Source organism: Miniopterus natalensis, chromosome 2 (genome assembly GCF_054644295.1).
Source record: "Miniopterus natalensis isolate mMinNat1 chromosome 2, mMinNat1.hap1, whole genome shotgun sequence".
NCBI lineage: Eukaryota > Metazoa > Chordata > Mammalia > Chiroptera > Miniopteridae > Miniopterus > Miniopterus natalensis.
The window spans coordinates 107339703-107363047 of NC_142082.1; the positions used below are offsets into that span (position 1 = coordinate 107339703).

Below are 23345 nucleotides of genomic sequence, written 5' to 3' on the forward strand. Positions count from 1 at the left end.
TCTGTGACTGGTTGTAAATCAGGTCATCCACTGCCTACAGTCTGAGACTGCAGCAGGGCATTTGTTTGGCAACAGGGTTTCCCTGTGGCCTGTGAAGTAGTATTTTTTTTTTATTCTGTTCCTATTGTCAGCTCCTGGTTTTGCAAAATGAGCCAGCCTCAAATTATCACTCTGCCTTGATTTCTCCACCTCACCTTGCATTTTTCAGCCTCCTGTGATTCAGGCGAATTGTGTTGTGCCTCTGCCAAGCTTGCATCCCCTTGAAACAGAACTGCCAGTCTGGAGGAAGAGAAACTAGAACCAGGTTGATTTGCCCTCACTAATTTTGACTGTGCCCCTTTTTCTTAATCTGATCTGCCCATTCTCCTTGGGGTTCTGAGCTTTAAGGAGATAGAGGGGTGGGGGTAGAGATAGGTTGAAGAAGGCCATGGCCAATCATAAAGGCAAGGAAAAGACACAAGTTTGGTTTTTGTTTTCAAATTATTTATATCAATTCAAAAATAGAGGACATCTAAGCTATGATAAGGAGGATGTGATGATCATATATGCTATGCAAAAAGAGAATTCCTAAAGACTGTGGGAGCCTAGTGGAGAATTTGGTTCTGCTTGGGCATGCCAGCGTAGTCTTCAGAGGAGGTGATACCTGGGAAACTTCTTAAGGATGGAGAGAAATTTTTCTTGCAGTGGAAGTGTGTCTAGGCTGAGGATACGGCATGAATAATGCAGATTGATGGGAGAGTGCATAGTGGGCTTGGGTCTCCTAGGACCCAAGGTGCCTAGGGGTTTGGGGGGCAAAGGGTGCCTGGGTGAAGATGGAAGATAAAGACCATTATAAATGGTCTTATCTGTCTTGTTAAGGAATTCGACTTTATTTGCCAGGAAATGGAGAGCAATTGCAGACTTTTAAGTGGGTAGGAGAGATCAGTGGTGAAGGACATTGTTTAAGCTTCAGATTATACAGTGAAATTCAGGTCATTAACAACATTGAATGGATGAGTATACAATGGAATAAAAACTATCAAAGTCCATGCGTGCAGTAAGTATTGTTTCATGAAATATATGTATTTGTGTGTGTGTTCTGGGTCATGGTATAAAATGTACTTACTTGTTACTACGGGTGCTGGTTTAATAAATCTGAAATTCATTGTATTTACAGACCCTTCAGGCTGCATCAGGGCTGGTGGGCTGGTGGGTGGAGAGTGGGGAGTTGGGGAGGAGAGACTGGATGTTGTTTCAAACTGAACAGGTAACTTGCATTCCCTCCTACTTTGAGTTCTTGAGAAGGAAATTGCTTAAGTTTTGAAGAGAGTTAACTGATCTCTTCCAAGGCCTTGTCTACAGAGGAAAGGTGACTATATTTGCCCTGCAGAGTAATAGGGGGAGGGGAGATTATTGTAGTATTTGGTACCCTGTTCATTAGCCGGACACTTTGCCTAACAGGGCTAAGAGTTGGAATTTGGTTCTTTTCCCTCTCTGCCACAGACCCACATGGCCCTGTACAAATCATGGTATTTTTCTGTTCTGCCAATGAAATATTGTACACTTACTATCACCTGTATTTGGGGCCAGCAGATGTGTACAGTTACCTGATATGATATGTCAAGTATCCAGGTATCAGTTCAGTGAAGGTGGGAGACATCATCCCCCACACATGAGCAATGGCCTTATATTTAAACCACCTAAGATGACTTTCATAATATCCCATGGTCAGTAATACCAGTGTCTTAACAGACCTGAGTATAGCGAAGCCCTTTAGGGATAATGTACTTCCCAACTGAAGCGCATCTCCCCTTCTGCTGGCATCAGAGCTACTGGCTACCATCTGCCCTACGACAGACCCATTACTTCAAGACTGGTTCATGAAGAGTTTGCCCATGATTGCCCTGCCACAGGCAGCCTTACATGGAACAGCGGCCCATTTACTTTCTAGAGTGTAGCCACAGGGAGAATGTTGTTCCCTTAATATAATACAACATCATCCAATCTATTTCTTTTTAAGGTAACCGACACTGCCCTACATATTGTGCACACCCATGTCCTCCTCTCCTTACCCAAACCAAACCATATGCAGTGGTGTAGATACCAGTTCATTTCCATAACTCCAGATTCAGCCTCTTGGTTACACCTTCAGGGCAAACATACCCACACCCCTCTTCAGACTCTCTAAATTTGTATATCCTTCCTATCTGAGCTGGGGTTTTTCCAATTCCTTTGTCCCTTCTTCCTGACTGATACCAGATCCATAATAAATAGAAAGAGCAACCTATCATGATCTGAACACCAGCCACTGTGTGCCAAGTCCTATACTGGGCACTTGATATTTTCAGTAAAATTCCAAGAGATATTATTATCTCTCCTTTATAGATAAAGAAAGTGAGACTTGAATACTGTTTGAAATCTTCACATCTAGTTATTGGTCAGGTTGTGATTAAGAACCAAGTTTCTCTCGATTGTAACCCCATGCTTCAATCCCTGAGATACACTGCTTCCCCCGATTGCCTTCAAACCCTCTTCCACATGAGCTAGGAATACCTTTCTCTTTCGTCTCATTCTATCTTAGAAACTCCATGAAAACCCACTTAACCCCTTTAGAAAGAAGATCTAAATGAAATTTAGTTTTGCAGTGGGACTCATATAGAAGAACTGTTTCCAAAAGTCGTATCTCCAGACTCCTGCCTCTTGACAGAGTTCCTTGGCTGTGAGAAAAAGGGTTGTTCTCTGTCAGGGGAAGAAAGGGAAGAAAAGCACCCCAGTTACTCAGTGCTTGATCTAAAGAGGCTTGAACTATAAGCCAACTCAGTGCCCCACGTACCCACCCTATACCCCTTTCTTCAGCACTTCTTCATTTCTTATTCCCAGCTCTGCCCTCCATCCCTCCCTTCTGTTGGACACCCACTGCTGTCATAAACAGCAGTCATTCCACAAATACTGGAGTGGATCTATATCAACCATCTTTGATGTGAATGACACTACTCTTGGCATGAAGTCACTATCCAAGGCTTGGGAACCAGCCACACTATGACCAGGGATAAGGTCAGTGCTGGCCGGCTGCACAGGGAGCATATAACATGGGGGAAGTGTACATGTTCGCAACCGCCAAGTTGGAAAACAGACCATCCTTTTGACCAGCCTGACATAACAATGCTTTCCCTTTTTTCCCCTTTGCGTGGAACAAAGAATCATAGTATTCCCTGAGTTGGAAAGGCTCCTGTGGGCCACATAATCCAGCCCTTCCCACCTGATGTGGGAATCTGTACTACAACTTCCTTTACATTGCTCACCCACTTTCTCCTTGGACACCCCCCAGATATGAGCTAACCTGCTATTTTACATGGACTGCTCACTCCGTTTTTACATTAGGTAATTCATATTCTCTAGCAAGCTTGATCTGATTTCCCAATACGTGTCCTATTTCTATTCCTTGAGGTGACAGAAGTTCTACTCTCTCTTCCATGTGATAGTCCTTCAAATATTTGGAGGCATATATGCCATTCTAAACCCTCTCTTCCTCAGACAGAGCATGCTTGATTTGTGCCAGTTTCGCAACTGTGCTGGTATTCTTGGTGATGTCAGTCTCGTGTAGGGCAGACTTGTGTAAGTGGATATGAGCTTTTACTGTCTGCCAACTCTTTTTTTAAATAATATATTTTTATTGATTTCAGAGAGAGGAAGGGAGAGGGAGAGAGAAACATCAATGATGTGAGAGTCATTGATTGGCTGTCTCCTGCAAACCCCCTGCTGAGGATCGAACCCGCAACCCGGGCATGTTCCCCAACTGGGAATCTAACTGTGATCTCCTGGATCACAGGTCAATGCTCAACCTCTGAGCCACACTGGCTGGGCTGCCAACTCTCTTCAAAGGCATTATCTCAATTCAATTCTGTGTCCAGCCTCTGAGATAAGAACACTTTCCATTGTATAGAGGAGAAAACCATAGTTTATAAGGTCAGGTGTTTAGGCCAAGGTCATATAGTTAGAAATTGACAGAACTGGCCCATTAACCTGAGCCTTTTACCAAACACATGTGCTTTTTTTTTTCTTTGATATATGAGTTCCACCAGGGCAAGGATGGTACACAACACCCAAGATAGAGGCTTTTTCATCCTTAACTAAATATGAACATTGCGAAGAGGTGATCTGTATCTCTGCAATCTCAAGTCTGACTTGCTGAGGCCCTTTTCTCCCTCTGCTCCCCCTCCACCTGATTCTGACTTAGACTTTATCTAAGATATGGGCCGCCTCTCCATTTTTGCAGCTAGAGAAACAGCAGACGTTGATGATTTCTTTCCACATTGACTCAGGGACACAGTATCCAAACCAGAATCTCCAACTCTCAAAGACGATTTTTTGTACACATAAACAGAAATTACAAATTTCACAGGTGTATGCTTGGAGTTGAAAATATTGGAGACATTTGTCACTTTTCCATAATATTTTTGGAATAGAGGAGCCCTCTGGTGGCCAGGAAGTTGTCCTTGGGAAAGGCAGTTTAAGATTTCCTGCCAGAACCTCCCTGAGTGATTGCCGCTTCATCCTGCCATTTCTCCTCTTTCTCCCTATTTTCATGGAGTGTTACTTGCTTTTCACACATCCTCCCTTTTTTCCTCCTTGAGCTCCTCTTTGCACCTTCCCCTCCAACCCCAGCTGTCACCCTGATTCCCCTGGAATCTCTCCTCCTTACAGTTTTTGGCCTCAGAGGACCCTTTCTGAAATCTGGCCGGTTCCCCTGTGGCAGGTGCTGAGTGACAGCTGCTGCTTCTGCCGCTGCTTCAGTAGTGCGGAATTCAAATCCCTTGTGGGTGTTTAGAGCCTGCAGATGGATTAACTAATGATGCCTGTTCATCAACAAGCATTTACAGCATCCTGCTAAGCATGCAGGGGATGCCGATCATCACCCAGAACTAAGCTTTCTTAGAAGAGCAGACGAGCTTCCTCTCCCTTAGGCACACGATGCTCACCACTCATTACCTGGTCCCTGGGTTTGGCCAAGTGTCCGGAGTCCCGCCATTCTAAGTTTCTGTGTACGGCTCTCAATTGTGTAGAAGCCTGCTTTCCTCATCATAGTTTTCATGGAATGGTCTGTCTTCTGTAAGTCCACGCTACACCACAGCCGACAGCAAGTAAGTTCTCATAAAATAGCTGTTCCACACGTGGATGACTGAGAATTGACCATCGCTCTAGAGCTATAGTGGTGGCTTCACTATCGACTTCAATGAATCTCATAAGGGGAAAGAAAACTAAGATAGGATGAGGCAGAAATTTTGGCTAAGATTTAGGCACAATCACTCTGGCTTTTAGTGCAGAAGGGTGATGGGGCAGTATAACCCTTAGAAAGCACATTGGACTCCTATAAAACGAGCTAGTGACTTTATTATATTATGATATTTATTATAATATAACAATTATTGGCTTAATCATAAGGCTATCAGTGAAATAGGTTTATGATTACCCTCACTCCAGAGACAATCAGGAAAGCTCTCCACAGGACCCAGAGTGTGCTGCAAGAGGGCAGGAGGACTGAGCTTAGAAACAGTGTTTCTGGGCTTGTTAGAGAAGGTGAAGCAAGAGGAGGGCTGTTGGGAGGATCTTCAAGCTTGGAAAACTGTTTCTATAATCAGCATTAGAGAGGGAGGAGAGGGTTACACAAGGTATAGACAATATAGTCCAAACCAATGGAGAGATTGTGCGCTTGTAACAAAATGCAGCTAGGTTTCAACTTTCCCTGCCCCCCCAACTTCCACTGCCTCTCCAGCAAAAGGGAGTGGCCATTGGATGAAGCACGATAAACTTAGGCTCCTAACTAGGAGGGCTAGGGTAGCATTGGAAAGTGTCACCTGGGAGGCTGCAGAATTCTCTTCTCTCTAGATTTTAAGTAAGCGTAGATAAGTCTTTCTGGAAGCCTGCAGGTGCAAATGAGTGAAACCCTATTTCAAGGATGGATGAGCTGGCCTCTGGGGATGTCCTTCCCAAGCCAATCTTCCTAGAATCTCCTTAGGTTTCTTGTTTCCCAAAATTTTATAAATTTTTACAGTACATCATGTCCGGGGGTTTGGAATGAAAGGACGATGTTGGAGTGTGTGCTAAGTCTGTCATCTTAATCCAGTTTTTCTCAGTAGACTGTCTCCTGGCCCTTCAGTCTCCTCCCACCAATCCACAGATACTCTTCCAGCTTTCAGTTTTTGACATAACATACAGGATTCACTATAACTATGTCATTCCACCAATATCCCCTACAATAAAGCCAGTATATGGTTTATTTAATTTCTCCCTTGGTTTAACTTAGGTGCACTTACCATGGTGTCCTTTTTAATAGAGCTGTCTTCATTGATGTGGTCAGTTCTCTGTTCTCACACTAAGTTTTGGGCAAAGAGCCTAGACCATGTCTATTAAATATGTTTTATTTAGCAGTTCATTCCAAAGACAGGTGCTAAATAAATTATTTTTTATAGTGATCCTGATGACATAATGGAAAGCACACTAGATCAGATGATAGACGCTCTAGTTGAGTCCTTGCCTGCCATCAGTGCCTCACTTTGCTTCTCCAGGCCTCTGTTTTCACGTTTATTCAAGCAGGAGTTTTGGATCAGATAACCTTGAAGGGCATCTCCAGCTCTGAAATTTCCTGCTATCACAATGGTGCCTCCTTCAAAAAGACTGTAAGCTCCTCAGGGGCAGGGGAAAGTCTGGTCTGCAGTGTTCCCAGAGTGCCCAGCCAGACTCTGGCCCTTGAAGGTGGGGACGGGGGTGGTGAGCAAGGACACAAGTATCTGTTGATAGATTCATCATGGCCACTTTCTGAGAGAAAGCTAATGGTACTTTAGGAGTAAGAGGCACTGAAAAGAGACAGGAGGGATCGGTTTTCCTTCCAGTGCCACCTCTTGTTGGCATGCCGGCTGTTGCACTCCGATCTTCACCTCCATTCACAAGGAACTGCTGAAAGCCCTCATGGCCCCGGACCTGGAGGAGAACAGAGAGCAGCACATCAGTCTCAGGCCCCAAACTGGAGGTTGGAGCTGGGCTATCAAGAGCCATAGGAAAATGCTCCTCTCCTCACCCCAGTAGGAGCTGGGAGAACTCCTTTCTGACGACAAGGCGAGATTTATGCTTTTCTATGAAAATGTTCCTGTAAATGGAAAGAATAGGCTAGAAAGTTTGGGCACAGAGCCGAGGCTTTTGTGGAGGGTAAGATTCCTCAGCTGTCATAAATATCAATGGAAGGGAAAACAGGTGGTGAATCCCTGCTTTCCTTACACAAATATTTTCAATGGATCATAAGCCCCCTCTGTTCTCCACTGTGTTAGTGCTTACAGCTTACAATGCCAGAAACATTTCTTCAAACCAAGTGGGAGCATCACTCTGCTAGTGTTTTGGGTAAATAGGTGGTTCGAGGAGTCTGGCTTGGGTCCTAATTCCCTTACTCAGGTAACTGATAAAGAAGCTGGCCCAACCTCCTGGGCTTGACTGATTTAGGGGTTGTCAATGGAAATGTGCCTCATTTTATTTCTGATAACGAGCCCTAGCATAGAGGAGTTATGTTTGCCAGACAGTCGAGGTGGGGAGTCTTGGCAGCAGCTCTGGGCGAAACCAAGAAGAACATGATGAGGCCAATTGAAAGAGGACGTCACTGGTTTCTAATGAGGGGGTGCATGTCGGAGGAGCAGGGCTTTGGGGGGAGGCCTTTTCATGAAGGGGGATGCTCGGAGAAGGGAAATGCTCTGACAAGTACAAAGGGGTATAAAGTGAGGAGACAGGTTATCTGGGGGTCTGTCAAAGAAATGAGATCTTGCAGAGATAGAGGCAGGTGGTCAGGCTCATGATGTGAACATGGGATGATTCGATTCGCCTCACACCAACATGGAGGACATAAAATCATGGAACTTAGAACTGCAAGTATCTTAAAGCCTCTTGGGCCAGTCCTTTCATATTACAAGTGACTAAACCAGGGCTTACTTATTCCAGGAATAACTGAGTAAGTAAGACTTTTTCTAGTATAGGACATTCTTAGCACAGCAGTAGAGCTTGGGGGGAAAAGCACAGGATTTAAACTCAAGCAGCCTCGAGGTGGAATGCCAGTACCCCAGTTACTAACTGTGACTTTGAAGTATAAGAATACCTCCTTGGGGCTCCTGAGAGAAGTAAATAAGAGAATGTACGTGAAAACATGCATGGTGCCTAACAAGGACTGATGAGCAGTTGTGTCTCCTTCACTGTGATTATGAGGCACTTGGTTAATAGTCTGTACTGTTGTGCAGGTGAGTGAGCAAACTTTCATCAAGTTGTTGCCATATGCCAGGCACACTCCTGCTATATAAGGCACTTAGTTATTAAGATCATATTAGTCTAATGAATCACTGTAAAATATTAATTGTTATTCTAATTAATAAATAATAACAGTGGTGGTAATGGCAGTGATGACAGTAACTACTCAGACTTAATAGATGAAATGAGGCAAGGTAAAAGGAAGAGTTCTTCTGGGTCCTAGCCTTTTAGTTGGCTTTGGCTTTGGTTTTTTATTGCAAGTGATCTGAGGAATAGGAACTCTCTGTGATCATTTATTCATTGGACAGTTATTGAGGGCCTACAATGTGCCAGCCACTTTCCTAGAAACTGGAGACATATTGGTCAACAAAAGCAATATTCTTTTTTTTTTCTTAATATATCTTTATTGATTTCAGACAGAGGAAAGAAAAGGGTAGAGAGAGGTAGAAACATCAATGATGAGAGAGTCATTGATTGAGCCCACAACCTGGACATGTGCCCTCACCAGGAATTGAACCCTGATCACCTGGATCCTAGGTCGACACTCAACCGCTGAGCCACGCCCGGCCGGGTGACAAAAGCAATATTCTTGATTTCATTCCAGTGGAGGCAATAAACAAACAAGGAAACAGACATATTTTTAGGTAGTGATAAGAATTATGAAAAAAGTAAATCAGGGCAAGAGGAAAAAGAATGATTAGAGAGAGAATATTCTAGATGAGGAAATGTCTCTCTGAGGAGCTGACACTTGAGGAGAGATCTGAATGGGGAGAAGTGGTCATGTGAAACCATAGGGGTGGGGGTAAGGGTGGGGGTGGGAGGTGGATTCCGGGTAGAAGGAAAAGCCCTAAGGTAGACCAACAAGGAGGCCATGTGTCTGGAATGTATTGGTCCCTAGCTGAAAGGTATATATTCTATTTCTGGTTGAATGCAAAAAATGGAGGACTCACTGTATAGAGTCAATTCTCTGGAGGACTTTGAAACAGGCCTGCTGCAGCCCACTCAGGATAAGGCCAACAGTGAAGAAGCAGTTCAGAGGAGCCATGAATCTTAGAACCTCCAAAGACATGAGAAGAGTCCCTGAAGACAACTTCTTACTTGGCAATGAAAGCATGAGGAATGGTGCCTTGAATTAAATAGAACATAGAGCCCTGCGGCTCTGGACCAGTCCAAGACTCCATTACTGATGGGTGCCCCAGGCCTGTTTGATGGGGGGAATGCCATATTTGATGGGGAGTAAGCCCAATATCAGCCTCAGAGAACTGGGAAACTTGCCCCAGCTCCTTACTTTCCACACTAACCTATTTGAGATCATCAGATACAAATTTTCCCAGTTGCCTCTAAAGATATTTATATTTCTCAATAGTGTTGTCTCTTCAAGTAGACCGATAAGGGCAAGGAACCTGTCTAATTCATAGGATTCCCATGGGAAACAAGCACAGAGCTTGACACCTAATCAGACTGGATGAGTCCTGCTATTTGCTGTTCAATAAATACCACAAGTTTACTGTTCGCCTCATTAAAAGCCCTGCCTTTTTACTTGTCCCACATTTTATCTCATTCAAACTTCCAGGGTTATGGCAGTTTATAGGTTGGTGGAGGCAGTGAGCAAGCCCCTTTTACTGGTTCTGGTCCTGTGTGATTTCCAACTTTACTTGTCTTCATTTGCAGCCTTCCTTCTAACACGCTGAATTATAATGGATCTGTGGCGTAGCAAGAAGAGCCCTGGGCTGGGTGGGGCATGTTTCTAACATTTACTAGCTACAAATGCAACCTTGTGACCTAATCTCTAGGAACTCAAGCTCCTCATCTGGAAGTGCCAGACAACATTCCTGCATTTTATAGGGCACTGTCAATAATGCTAGGAAGACCAAGTTAATCTTATACACACTTTGTAAACCCTAAAGTGTAAGCTGAGGGTGTAGTCATAGCAGCAGCCGTCTCCCACCACCATTGTCTCTTGCTGATCATTCTCATTGTCTCTTGCTGAACTCTACCAGCTGTGTAGTCTTGAGTTTGTTTTTCTATGGACAAGTGAACGTTGGATTTGTCCAAATACTAACTATTTTTCCCATTGGTTGTGACATCTTATCTTTACTTGTCTTCTGTCTTGCCCTTTGGGTTACTCTAGAGCCCATTGGGTTGATGGCTTTAGGGAGTAATCTATAATGATCACCAGGTTTTTTTTGAAGTCATAATATTTGGAACCCATTTTCCTATCATTCAAATAATTTCAGCTCAGTGCACATGGACTGGGCTCCTGTGTGTACTGTGTCCTATAACCGGAGACACAGGGACTGAAAGGTGACTAAGGAGCAGTCAAGCGGCACAGGGCAAGTGGGAGTAATAGATGCACACACGATGGCGGTACCATTCATAAAAGAAAGACATTCCACTAACGAAGTGCCGTGGAACATGGGTGAGCGACCAAAACGACCACAAGGATTAGGGTCACCTTCTCAATGCAGCTACTTCACATACCGGGCATTTGCCTGCACAAAGTGTGGCTCTTCTGTCCTTACCTGCAGCCTGGTATATGTGATGGAATGGGGCAAAGGAGCTTTCTTACCCTGTGGGGAATAGGTCATATGAGAAAAGTGTGCCCCATCCTGAGAGGAGGAGGCCTCTGAACCAGTGGCTGGAAGACCAGGAGGGAGGGGAAGGAAGGCTGGATCAGAGCTTAGAAAAAGAAATGAGCTTGGCCTGGCCAGGATTTGTCCTCTTGGGGGTTTACACCAGGGCCTTGACTGTGACACTCTGCTGAGCACAAGCCCTGGCAGGAGGCTTCGACTCGCTGGGGCTGAAATGAGCCTGGACCCCATCATTGAGACCTTCCAGCCAGGCTCTCTCTGTCCTTTGTGAGGGCCCGGGAAGCTCCGTATCATTCCTCCAGAGCATTCTGCTTCCCTCCGGCCTCATTACGCAGTACATTAGCTGTGGGAACTAAACCCATTACAAAAAGGAGGGGGTGGAATTGGCACAGGAGGAAAGAGGCCTTCTCAGATCAAGCTAACAACTTGTGCCTATTAACTAAAGAAGATCGTTAGAAAATTCCCATCTCCACCTCTCCTCTCCCCTTGCCCGGCCCCCATCGTCATCACTTGCCATGTCAGATGGGGAGGGAGAGAGCAGGGCTCACACGTGAATTTGCCTGTTTCTTGCACACACACCCCCAACCTTAAAGGGGCCTTGCTCGGGGCTCTGTAGCAGAGTAAGCTCGGGCTGGCAATGAGAAATTGCTTTGATGTTGAGTCAGATTTTAAATGAACAGGACTTTTCCTCTTTCTCAAAGATAGTTCTTTTTGGCTCGGTGGAGACAGTGACTGAAATAAATTAAGTCACACTTCGTAACTAGTTTCTATCATCCCATAACAAAGTAGAAAAAGGGGAATTACTTTATTTCTACTATTATTTTATTTCTAATATTCAATAGTATGAATATTAGAGCTGGAAAGGTACTTTGAGATTAATCAATTTAGACCTGTTTTTACAGATGGGGACACCAAAGCCCAGAGCACAAACAACCTGCCCCTCCCTGCAAGAACGACTGGACCTTGTTTGCAAGTCTGGGGCTTTTTCTTTTCCAACAAGCTTCCTCCAGTTTGCTCACTTTCTCTGTCAGTTTTCCTCCCTCCTTGGCTGTATTCCCTAGCTAGGGGTTGGAGAACACCCTCAAAGGAATCCAGTGAAGCACCTTTGATATTAAGCCACATGGGACTGGAGTATCAGTGGTGGCCTTGCTCCTCGTCCTTCCTGTCTCCCAGGCCAAAAAACAAAGCAAAACAAAACCCAACAGCAACCAAAATACCCTGTACAAGATGTGGTTGCCTCTGCTCTCAGGGCAAAGGTCTGACAGCTTTCTCTGTGTTCTTCTTGCTCTAACTGAAATACAGGAACCTCACTGCCCCATTCCTACCTCTAGGGCCTCCTCCCCACAACCATTTCTACTTCCAGCGGCAATCTCTACCAGACATTGACCTGGTAAATGTGTCTTCCAGTCTGTGCACTTTTCCCCTCTGAATGTTTGAGCTCAGTCTAAAACTGCTCCGTTAAAGAGGGGAATGTGGAGGAGACAAGCCCTGTGCTCACCCCTGACCTCCTCTGCAGGAAGCATATTTTGGGGGAATTTCAGAAAATCAACCATCCTCGTAGTGGGGAACACTGAGAAAAGTAATTTTTCTCTTTCAATCAGAGCTCTTATTTGTGTGTGTGTGTTTACTGTACTCTATAAAAAGGTCTGATTAGCATTTCCTTTTCAGTTGCTACTTCTCCATCCCAGCTGCACCAATTGTAGTCAGTAAAACAGAATTAGTGCAATAGCAATTCAGGAAAGCAGCTGAAAGGGAAAACGTGAAGAAAAAACACAGGGGTGAGTTTTCTTAGAGCTTGAAGAAACTACTCCAATTAAAAAGATAGAGAAGAGATGGGATGAGGCATTTGAAGGGAGTAGACAAAAAGATTCCAAAGAAACAGGAAACTGAATTAAGTGGTAAAAAGGGAGAAAGTTGACTAGAACTACCTACACTGAGAAATAAATGGCCAAAATTTTTTTTTAAGCACATGAAGAAAAATTCAAAAGAAAATTTTCAGAACAATGAATAGGATAGAAAAGGCTGGTGTTTTCATAGAAGACAAAGTAGAGGTGGAAATTTCCTTATTTCCTTTCCCTGGTTTTTCTTTTTACTAATGCTTCTTTTAATATATTTTTTTCTAACAGAGGGAAATGAAATTGTCTGGAAGCCACAGAAGGAATGTGGCTTCTTGCCTTCGGTGGCTTACGCGGTAGAGTTAGGGTTGATCTAACCGTCCTTGCTTTGGGACTGGATCTAGATTCTTTTCCTAAGTTTCCTCCTTGACCTTAAGCATACTGCCTTCTGCTAAGTCACTGTCTCCTTCCCTTTAACATTATTGGATGTTGGAAGACCTCATGAATTTTTTTTTTCAGAAGAACTTAGAGCTCAAGGGCACCAGGGAAAGGGCGAAACAATGTTCCTAATGATGATTCTTGGGATCCTTTATAAAGATTGCATGTAAAACATTGCCGTGACTGCTCATTTTTATAGGCTTATAACTTACCCCTCAAAATTACCTAATTGGAACTGACATATCTCCAGCTGGCTCTGAGCCCCAAGGAGGTTGTTCTTGGAAAATGTGACCTCCTATCGTCTATTTTCAAACTTGTAAGACATGCAAGGGGGTGTGTACTTCATTGGGAAGTGTCAGTACAGAAGTCCACATTCGGAAGTCCACTTGGAGTGATGGCAGGCCCATGCTCCCTGGTCATTATCACGAGCCAAAGCAAATTAGGTGTATCTGTGGGATTTCACAGCCGTCCTAAGCCTTGTTCTCTCTTGGGGTTCAGGTCTTCCAGCACAGTGTGTGAGCAGTGAAGAGTTTAAGACCTTGAGTCAAAAAGACCAGGATTAGAATTTCAGCTCCACCACTGCCTTGCTAAGCAAACATGAGCAAGTTACTGCCTTTTCTAAGTTGCTTCATTTTAAAAACAGATATACATTCTTTGCTACAGAGTATTTCTGGGATGGTTGTTAAAATGCATATAAAGTACCTACCACATAATAAGTCCTCAATAAATCCTAGAACTATTATGCAATGGGCCAGGAGACAGGAGATCCGATGTTGAAATACATGAGTTCAAAAACTGGCTCTGTTACTTCCTAGCTGTGGGAGCCAGGACAAGTTCATTAACATGTCAGTACCTCAGTCTCCTCATCCATAAAAAGAGGGTAAAATATCTCCCTCATTATGTGAACTAAATTAGATAATTTGTATAAAAAGTATAATCCATGTTAGGTAGATAATCCATGGTGATAATTCTTTTATCACCTAGACTCCTGCCATCAACTATGTATGTGACCTTGAATAAGTTACCTAATTTTCAAAGGCCTCAGTTTTCCTATTTATCGAATAGGGGTCAAACCAGACCTCTATTGTCCATTTCAACTCTATGATTATGTAAACTCTCTATTCTTATGCGTTTTCTCTTTCAAAAATGCCTAGTAAATAGAGTTGAGTTTCCAGAGCTGTTCCCAGGATACCTTTAGAAGGCCTGTTGCTTGGTGACCTCTGCCCACCTCCTCTTCGCCCACAAACTCACTGAGCTGCCACTGACTTAGACAAAGAGCAGAGAATCCCAGAAAGAAGAAAATGCTCCTGCACTTGGTGGCCTCTGTAGCTGAAGACAAAGGATAGGTAGATGTACCACACACACACACACACAAAACTGACCTACAAAGTACATCCCATTAAGTTCCGATTAATGTGATTATATAGAATTGGAGTCAGACCTGGTGATGGGTTCAGATTGTAGCTCCATCACTTACACCAGCTTGGCTTTGGGCAAATTCCTTTACCTTTGACCGAGTCTTGGTTTCCCCTTTGATATAACCAGGCTTTTTAAAATGAAATAGTTTGCCCGGCCGGGCGTGGCTCAGCAGTTGAGCATCGACCCAGGATCCAGGCGATCAGGGTACGATTCCCAGTCAGGGCACATGCTTGGGTTGCAGGCTAGCTGATCAATATTTCTCTCTCTCTCCCTCTCCCTTCCTCTCTTTGAGATCAATAAAGATATATTTAAAAATAAAATAAAAGCCCTGCTGGGCGTGGCTCAGCAGTTGAGCGTCGACCTAGGATCCAAGGGATCAGGGTTCGATTCCCCGTCAGGGCACATGCCCGGGTTGCGGGCTGCAGCTGATCAATGACTCTCTCATCATTGATGTTTCTATCTCTCACTCTCTCTCCCTCTCCTTTCCTCTCTCTGAAATCAATAAAGATATATTAAAAAATAATAATAAATAAATAAATTAAAATAAAATAAAATAAAATGAAATAGTTCTTGTGAGGATTAAATAAGATGATCCATGAAGGTGCTCAGTAGAGTGGCTGGCATATCATGAGCCCTCACAATGCTAGCTATTACTATTATTAATTATTGCTATTGTTATGATCATAGTTAACTGAAAAAGCCTCACAGAAGAACCATGTAAAGAACTGGGTTTTGGAGATGGAGGTGGAAAATGGCAGTAGGGAGGGGCCAGGGGTGGCCAGTGTCAAGCAGCACATCTACCTGAATCTACTGTGGAAGAACCCAATGGCTGTAGATTTTTAAAACTTTCCGGATAATTCTGACACAAAGCCAAGGCTGATTTGAGAGCAGGACAGTCACAAGCAAGATTCATTAAGTGTCAACCACTGGACAAGGAATTGAGATTCCTTGCTTCTGTCTCTGCCTCTGCCCCTAACTAGCTGCCTGGTTCCAGCAATTACTTCATCTCATTGGATTTCAGTCCCTGCATTTGTAAAACAAGGAGAGATGATCTACCCTAAGTGACTCCTAAGTCTCTTTCCAGCTCTAATGTTCAGGGATCTTAAACACCGTTTCTTGACTGAACAAGAATCCCTGTTCAGGCATCATTACTCATCCTTCCTTTCCATTTCATCTCTTGGGTGATTTTCTCAAGCAGACAGGCTCTTGAGAGAGCCCTCGTGTCTTCCCACCACACCCTTCCTAGGTCGGCATGTGGATTATACTAGTTCACTCCCCAGTCTGACTTGCTTGGCACCATGGAGAAGGGGCCACATTGAATGGCAGTGTGCAGGGACTTGGGTGACAGTCTATAGACAGGCTCACTGAGTGACTTGGAACTTTGTAATTGTGTAACTTGGGGCTCCTGATAATAGTAATTGCTCTCATTTCTTGAGCATTTACGACATGTCAAGCACGGTACTAAGAGCTTTAATCTATTATCTGGGTTAATCCTCACAATAGCACTATGACGTGGGCACGATCATTCCCATTTTATAGCTGTAGATACAGAATTGGAGGCTTAAAGAGATTAAGTAACTTGCCCAAGATCACAGAAGTGGTAGGTGGTGCAGGCAGGGTCCACGCCCTAGTCTGCTGGGCTCCAACATCAAGGCTTTTCTCTGTCCTACCAGTTACCTCTCATAAAGTGCAGATCACAGTCATTGCTTTGTGCCAACATGTGGATCACACAAGAGGGGTGCAGGCTTGCCTCAAGTATAAGGCACTGCTTTGTTATGTTAGGTCAAAGGGATCTCTAGAAGCCATTTACTCCTTTCCCTGCCCTTTGAACCTCACCTGTCCCCCACCCCCAGAGTTGACCTTTCCAATCTCTGCACCCTCAGACATCCATGGTCAACCACCTACTGTGGAAGCAGCATTGCTGAGTGGTTAAAGGTACAGTCTATGGTCTGGCACTGTATTGGCCAATACAATATCCACTGGTCATGTGTGACTATCAAACACTTGAGACCTGCCTTGTCTTAATTGAGAATGTGCTGCGGATATAAAGCACACACCAGATTTTGAAATCCTAGTACATATAAAAAAGTCAAACACCACATTAATACTTTTTATGTTGATTATATATTGAAATGGTCATCTTTTGGAAATATGGGTTAAATAAAATATTAAAATAAATTTCACCTCTTAGAATTTTTTATTTTTAATGTGGCTACTAGAACATTTAAAATTACATATGTGGCTAACATTTGTAGCTCACGTTATATTTCAATGAGCACTGGCCTAGAGCAAAACCACCTGCATTTGAATTTCAGCTCTGCCACGTCCTCTCTGTGCAACCTTAGGCAAGTTAATTAAATCTTTGGCGTTTCAAATTCCCCATCTGGAAAGCTGAGATAATGAGACCAACTTTGTATGGTTGTGAGCATTTAATGACTTAAATTTCCCAAACCGTGCCTGGCCCATTTGTTTACTACTTATAAATACTGTTGTGGGAACAGGCCAGGTTCATTTCTTGCCTACGTTATGCTGTTTCCCTCTGTTGGAAGGCTCTCCACTTCCTCTCCACCTCTTGGGGTTCTGCATCCTCCAAAACAGCAGGCTTCTTGGAGCTTCTGACACTTTCTTTATATCATCATTGATTTTTTTGCCTTGTCAGTGTCATTTTAGTGTGCATGCCTGAAGTGTAGTTGGAAGTAGATGTGAGCTCCTTGAAATCAACATCGACCTGTACCTTGTTCATCTTTGTATTTCCCTTCCTGTCAAGTCCTGCGTGGACCTAACTGGGGCCTGGTCCAAATGGTGTTTCATAAGTGCTTGATAATTGACAAGTTGACTAGTATGCCTCCCCTGCCCCCTGCTAGGACAAGGAGAATTTTGCCCATTTTTTTAGACTCCTTAAAAGGAAGTAGTCACCTTTCGTTTTTGAGCAACCATGATCTCTCCTGGATATTCTCTCTAGCGTAGGACAGCCCTATCTCTTTCATTCCTGTATTCTCTCCACTTTTCCTGATTGATGGGCCCCCCGCCCTAGCACATGAGCATTGAGATCGGCTATAATTCAAAGCTTTAAAAGAAGTTGCCTGTGTTCATTTAATTCTGATTGCACTGATGGTTTGGCAGCATAGTTGTTTTAATTAAGGAAGCCTTCACTTGGCTAATGCTGTGGTTGTGATGGTCGTGGTGTGGTTATTGTGGTTGTGGTGTGGTTGTGGTGGTCATGCTGTGGTTGTAGTGATAATGCTTTTCTTATGATGTAATGCTGTGGTTGTGATGTAATGCTGTGGTTGTGGTGTTAATGTTGTGGTAGTGGTGGTGTGTTTTTGGTGGTGGTGTGGTTGTGATGGTCATGCTGTGGTGGTGGTGGTCATGGTGTTGTTGTGATGGCTGTGATGGTCATGCTGTGGCTGTCATGGTCGTGCTGTGGTTGTGGTTATGCTGTGGTGGTGGTGTGGTTGTAGTGATAATGCTTTTATTGTGATATAATGCTGTGGTTGTGATGTAATGCTGTGATTGTGATGTAATGCTGTGGTTGTGGTGTTAATGTTGTGGTAGTGCTGGTGTTTTTGCTGGTGGTGGTGTGATTGTGATGGTCATGCTGTGGTGGTGGTGGTTGTGGTGTGGTTGTGATGGTCATGCTGTGGTTGTCGTGGTCATGCTGTGGTGGTGGTGGTCCTGGTGTGGCTTTGGGGGTTGTGATGGTCATGCTGTGGCTGTGAGGGTCATGCTACGGTGGTGGAGAGTGATTTTTTTATGTGGTGTTGAAGGGAGTTCAGAAGCACCAACATATGCCCTCAGGCAGCTGAATCTTCTTGTCTGCCAACCATCTAAAGCCTGTCATTACCCTTCTTGGGAACTTACCCAGGAGGGGAAACTTTTACCAACTTTGGATTCCTCCCCAAGTTCAGGGAACATGTCTTCCGGGGGAAATAAAATCCCCTAACTACATACCTTTGAGGAGAAAGATTCTGGTTTTGATTTCTCTTTAACAGCCTGGATTTTAATAGCCTGGGCCAAGACTCCTTGTAACACTGATAGGGAAACTACACCACGAACAGCCCTTTCTTTTGCTTTATACATGATGTCCCTGAGGACTACCCTTAAAATACTCCCTGACATTTAGGAGATGGTATCATAGTGAGTTCTGAACTCTTAATACGTATTCATACTGAGGAACTGAAGCTCCAGGATGCTTACAGGAGAAGGTATATAAAGTTCGCAGGGAAGGAATGTGTGGGGCACTATGGGAAAATTCTGCAACTTTCCCAGTTTTCCCAAGGCCAGCCCTGAGAGTAGGATCCGGCTGAGCTCTGAAGTGTTGATCGATAGGTGTAGCTGATGCTGCGTGGCACGGCCCAGACCTCCCTTTAGGATGGAAGGGTTTATCCCCTCACCTGCTGGGAATGCCTCTGGCTCACAGCACTCAGCTGTCAGCCCTATCTGGAATATCCCTTGCTGAAGAGAAAGTACCTCACCCATGGACACGCTGCTCTCCCAGAGGCGGCCTGTACCAATGACTGGGCTTGCAAGGATTTAAAGACTTGGCCATGACTCAAGTTGGGACAACTAACTCTACAGAGTCAGCTGTGATAGATGGGCTGGCCAAGGCCTGGCGACTGCATTGCAGCCCAGCTTCACTCTCTGCCTTTCTGTTTCCTTCCCTCACTCCATAGGTGTTCATACCAAGAGCACTTTCCAAAAAATTTCCTTCACACTATTCTGCACTTCAGAATCTGCTTCCTAGGAAACTGGACCTGCAACAGTTGGTCCTCCTTGGGGTCACCTTGGGTGACTCTGTTGGCTTGTAACACCCTTGCTACACATCCAGTGCCAGATGGTGTTCAGGATCCACTCTTGCTCATTTGCTCTGTGGGCCACTCTGACGTCATGTCTGCAGCTCCCCACACTCACTTTGCTTTCACCTGAGTCTTATTAGATACACACATGCACGCTGTTCAAACACCAGCCAGGACCTTCCTTTGGGTATCATTTTCTCATTGTATCTTCCTGACATACTCAGTTTTAGACTCATTCTTCTTTGGGGGAATAATTAGTGCTTCCTGTCAAGCCTGGCTTCCGCTGAGCCCTTCACCATAGGAAAATGTCATAGAGCTCTGAGAGCATATAACCTATTTCTCACTCTGACAGGAGCCCTCCTCAGCATCTCTGAAAGAGTTGCACTTCAGTTGACATTTTAATCAAGAATGCTCAAGATGTCATCTAGTCTCACTGCTAAGTGCTGATCCTGAACCAGCTACAAGCCCAGCACCTTAGCTATCTGTTATTAATCCCAAACAAGCCTACAGAGGTTAAGTCAACTGATAAGAACACTCAGGAATGGTAAAATGGAATTATAATCAAAGGCTATTGTAATGTATTTTGATTTGCATATCTGAGAACAAGCTAGGAAGCTGAAAATGAACATCTGAGTCCTGCGTGGCCTTGTAACTGTGGAAGGATTCTCCAAAGGCCAGTTGCAGCATCTTCTTCTGCTTAAACTGTGCAAGACCAGCAGCAAGCATGCTTATTCTTTAGACATAACAAAAGAGCTTCCTCACACTCCCTGGCAGTCCCTCCTAGTTCCTTACAACCCAGACGGGTAGGCAGTTCCTTCAGCCACCCAATCAAACTCCTCCTGGTTCCTGCAACACCTGTCCTCAACGGAGGGCAGGGAAGAGCCTGTCCTTCATGCCTCATGGACTTGCCTGCACTTGAACTCTCAGTCCTTCCTGGGAAAATGGCTTCTCTGGTGGGGTGCCTATGTGTCCACAGCACCATTCCCCATGGCCAAGTGCCAAGTGACGAAAGTGTCGGGGCTTTTGAAATTGTCAGAGAAACTGATTTCCTTGTCAAGTCTCGTCCTGTACAGTTGGAGGGCCAAATTCTACTTTTGTGTTAGCTGCCATGCAGATCAAAGGCTGCTGACAAGGAGCTGAAGGGTTTGTGCCTGGTCTGCTTCAACCTTTCCTCAGTCCGGCCTGGGGAATGCTCCTGGCTTTCGGCTTTCTTGAACTCTCTTATCGATCTTCCTTTGTGGGCCAACAGATGAAGGGCCTGGGAAATAATTTTGAGCAACATAAGTCAGTGAGAGCATTCTTAAACTTGCAGCAAGGGGGAGGCCAGAGGGAAAAGAAGACAAAGGACAGGAATGGGAAGAGTCACCCATTGCCTCAGAAAACGCAGGCATATTGACAGTCCAGGAAAGAGGGCCGAGCTCCAGTGATAGCATCAGAGGAGGAGATGGGAAGAGACATCAGCCCTTGGTAGAGACGAGGGGATCTCTACCCCCAGGATCTCCCAGAAGAAGGGCCAGCCTTCCCATTGATCAATTTTGGGTATTGTGTAAAGGTAGGACACAAAGAGATACTTTTGAAGCCTCTCCCTATATCATGTTTATCTTAAGACCACGAGATGAGTGAGAAATGGGCAAGTTCGGGTTACAGAAAGCCCTAGATATATCTGAAGCTATATGAAAGTCAAGGGTATGACCAGGGAATGGGGTGCAGATGAACAGTTTAGAAGCCATCCAAGTACCCAGGAAGGAGCATGGCAATAAACTGAGAGTGGAACGTGGCACCGGGAGAGCGTGCTTCTGGAGTCATGAGGGCCCATGTGGGCTTTTCGATTCGCGCTTTCTCTTCGGATGGCTAAGCACTGCCCCTTTGTTTCCCTCTCCTCCATACCTAGTTCTCCTCCCAAACACCCCCAGTTTTTCTGATCAGAAGAAATGCCCCACATGTATTCCTCTGTTTACAGGCAATCTGCTCACCTCCACTGAACCAGACAAGGGAGATTCTCAGTCTTCTTTGGAGACACAGAAGTCTCAAACGTGGGAAAAGAAAACACCTCCAGCAGAGACTGAGCACTGGTGTATGACCACACTTTTACCCAGGAGTGCTTCTTTTTTAAAAAAATCCTAACTCGAGGATATGTTTATTGATTTTTTTTTTTTAAAGAGAGAGAGGAAGAGGAAGAGAGAGAGAGGCAAAAAAGAGGGAAGGGAGAGAGGAAGAGGGAGAGAGAGAGAGAGAGAGAGAGAGAGAGAAACGTTGTGAGAGAGAAGCATCGATTGGTTGCCTCCCGCATGCATCCTGACCGGGGATCGAACCTACAAGCTAGGTATGTGCCCTGATGGGGAACCAAACCTGCAAAGCTTCCTTTTTACCTAGCCTGACTGTTGGGAGTTGTAAGATACCAAGGCCAGGAACCCCTACCTCCCTAGATGGCCATTTCTTCCTGTTCAGCTCATTCTACACAGCACTTAAAATTGTGTGCTATCCTAGTCTATCTGGTTGTTGAGCTATAGCAAGAGGTTGGATGGGAAATGTGCATAGAGTGGAGTCCCGCATATCTTAATCTATTTGGTTTCTGCATTTCAGGTAGCAAGTAGTAAGAATCCAGATAGCATGGTATTACCCAAAAGTTTGTCTGAGTCAATTAAGTTTACAAGTTTACGTAGCAAGGTTTATTTGCACTTTTATTTATTTCCATAAAAGTGTCCCTCACTTAACAGTGGGTTTCTTGAGGGTAAGTAAGTACTGTGTTTCTCTTTGTTGCTGCCTGGTGTACAATGAGCTGCCTAAATACTTGATAAATAAACCAAATTATAGAAAAAGGATAGAAAACACTGTTTAAACATTTGGAACTGGATCAGATGGGATTGGGCACTGGGGTATGAAGAGCTTTATTTTTTTATTGTTTTACTTTTAAATATATCTTTATTGATTTCAGAGAGAGGAAAGGAGAAGGGAGGAGATAGAAACATCAATGATGAGAGAGTCATTGATCGGTTGCCTCCTGCACACCCCCGACTGGGGATGGAGCCCGCAACCCGGGCATGTGCCCTGACGGGGAGTTGAACCCCGATCATCTGGATCCTAGGTCGATGCTCAACCACTGAGCCACACCCAGCTGGGCTGAAGAGCTTTTAAAACACACCAGTGTTCAGATTCCATCCTGGATCAGTTGAATCAGAATGGAACATTTGAAAGCTCCCAGATGATTCCAGTGGGAATTCAAGGTTGTGAACTACTAATCTGGCATAATTTGCTAATTATGGAAAGCCCCATGGTGTGTCTGTCCTACTGGTAGTAAGTTTGGCCCCTACCAGTTGGCACATGTTAGGGAACTCTTCCCACTCACAGACATGTGTTTATTTGCATAGAGCCAGATAGGCAACACCCAGGTTTGGTGAACCATCTGGGCCATTGAGAATGTCAATATAACTTGATTACTGTTCATTTCATGAGATCTACTAAGCCTTGCAGAATGCTGGATACAATGAGGGTTATGAAAGGACCTAAGGCAAGGTGCCTTGCTTCCAGGACAGAAACAAGACTAAGGCAGCACATGGACCTTTATGAAGCAGCACATCAGTAATTACATGCCAAGGTGCACGGTGGGGATTAAAATGCAGGTAGTTTAGAGGAAAGGGTGAGGTACACAGGGAGGTCAGTCTTGAGCTGGATCTCAAATGATTACGATTTGAAGAGGTGGAGGGGAGGGAAAAGACACTTCCAACTCCAGGCACTAGTAACATAGGACTTGAAGTGATGGAGTTCTCTGACCAGCCCCTCCCCCACACACACCTTTGACCTGCACCACCCTTGAATTACATCCAGTTCTCCCTGGTGCCAGGTGAAGTCCAAGAGGGACAGCAACATTTTTCAGACTCCATTCACCTGTCTTCTCATCAGCTTCCCTGCTTTCACTTCATGGACCTTCACATCTCGATTAGAAACTCAGCCTCAGCATCCATCCCAGAACCCATGATTTAGTGATAGATCTGGACTCCTTGGTCTTA

General features: G+C 44.5%; 1 long non-coding RNA gene across 1 annotated transcript in view; it reads left to right on the top strand.

Annotated features, from left to right (window-relative positions):
- The first annotated feature begins 232 nt into the window (after positions 1 to 232).
- The window catches only part of LOC107538879 (uncharacterized), an 87440-nt gene continuing 64327 nt past the window's right edge, over positions 233 to 23345 (top strand). The window contains exon 1 of the long non-coding RNA XR_001603350.2: positions 233 to 304. This is a non-coding gene — a long non-coding RNA (uncharacterized LOC107538879). The remainder of the gene's footprint in view (positions 305 to 23345) is intronic.